This window comes from Scomber scombrus, chromosome 2 (genome assembly GCF_963691925.1).
Source record: "Scomber scombrus chromosome 2, fScoSco1.1, whole genome shotgun sequence".
NCBI lineage: Eukaryota > Metazoa > Chordata > Actinopteri > Scombriformes > Scombridae > Scomber > Scomber scombrus.
This window is the reverse complement of record NC_084971.1, coordinates 11,038,589-11,040,621: the sequence shown is the minus strand read 5'-3', so window position 1 is coordinate 11,040,621 and position 2,033 is coordinate 11,038,589.

The window sequence follows — 2,033 nt, the reverse complement described above, 5'->3', positions numbered from 1 at the left end:
TCCTCCCACCCCCTTTCTTTTAACCAATCCAAATTTAGTTTGGCGTACTCTGTATCTCTGTACAAGTTTACACAAATAAAACTGATTATTTTAGCCTGAAAACAGCATGTTATGTTACACTAATCAAAAACATTAAGGGAACACCTTAATCACACACCCTGTACCTAACAGCAGTCAGGGTGTCGCTGACTATGACACCACTATGTTCACCACAGCATCTCCAGACTCTTTCATGCCTGTCACATGTGCTCAGTTTGAACCTCCTCTCATCTGTGAAAAGAACCTGGTCTCCTGGTATCACCGCATGCTTTTGCGACTGTGCTGGGGGACACAGCAAACCTTCTTGCAACCGTATGTATGGATGTGCCATCCTGGATGAGCTGGACTACGTGTGCAACCTGATTGGACTGCAGGTACTGTCTAGTGCTACCAGTAGTGACAAGGACACTAGCAGAACACCAAACTAGAGAAGAATCAGTCAGGAAGGATAAGGAGACAGCAGCTGTCTGTGCACACCACATGCAAAACCATTCCCTTTTTGGGGGGTTTTCCTGCTTTTGCCTCTTCATTGCGCCTGTTGTTACTTTCATTTGCACCAAAGCAGGTGAAATTGATTCACAATCACTTGTGCTTCCTAAATGGACAGATTGATATCCCTGAAGTTTAACTGACATAGTGTTATACTGTGATGATTAAGTGTTCCCTTAATTCCAGGAACTTTCCCCCCAAAAGCTGGTATTGCAAAAACTCAGAATTTCCCATCTCAAAGTTCATGAACTCAGAGTTCAGGGTCGGTTTCACAGTTTGTATAATAAGGGAGTATTTGTCAGAGGTAAAATTAAAGAAGTTCAAAATAGGTATTATAATACAAACACAACACTTTTGAAAGAAAGTGGACTCAAAGTCATGTAGACATCCCAGTCTCAGACATATGCACTGATCCCTCCTCATGCTTGTTGTACAAAGGCTAAAACAAAATACATCTTCTGTATATTTTTAGTTAGTTTTGTAAGTGCAATGATTAAACTATAAGATAAACAACTAAACTTATTTTTCACACCCAGTTTTAGTTTACTATAATAACATTGGTTTGCATGGAGGTTGCAATCACTATCAAGTCCTTTTAGACAAACAGTAGTAACTGTTTTTCCCACATCTAAATGACACGTGGAGCTTCTTTCTTGACACAATCCATAATTATCCATAACATATCCATAATTTCACCTATAGCATAAGTAGCTTATACAGGATACTTACCAAACAGTATTAACCAGTAGGCAAAGGCAATGAAATCTGACATTAATTAGCTCCAGCTGGCGACATTTGTAGGCAACAATTTTCATTTTAGCCAGCAGTAGTGAGGGCCACCGAGTAGTAGAGGTGTTTATTTAATGTAACTTTTATCTGTTCCTTTTACCCCTCATTCTGTCTCTGTGCTGCTTTAGCATGAGCTTTCTTTTGTGGATCAGGGACCTGATCAGGGTTATAAATTATACTCAGTATAATCTGGACAGTTAGGGACTCAGTTTACTGATACAGGTATGAGTGTCAGTATGTCTAATACTTATTTGGATTCAATTGTTCTGAGTATACTCAATATACTAAACACAGGAAAAATATTTTAGGAAATCAGTAGCCTATTTAAAAAAAAAATGAACCCCCTATTTCTGACACAATGTGGACTAGTCCACACCTTTTTAAGATGGCACTGTAGACCACGAGGCAGCACAAGAAGGCACTGCCCCTGTATAGTAATCCTGACATAGTTCTTCAAGGTATTTTAAGTACCACAGTTGTGTGTGAGTCTTTGTGGTTGCCTTTGGCACCAAATTGCAATTAGAGTTTTAGTGTTTTAGCCATTCATAATTTCATTCATCAGCTGATAGAGGGCAGCATTTAAACTAAGATAATGCTACATTTATTCACTAATAAATATTGTATTATTTTATATTATTACTATATTATTACATGCCTCTGTGTCTCATTGACTGAATGGTTTCTCTTCATAAGCACCAGCAGTGTGGTTGTGTATA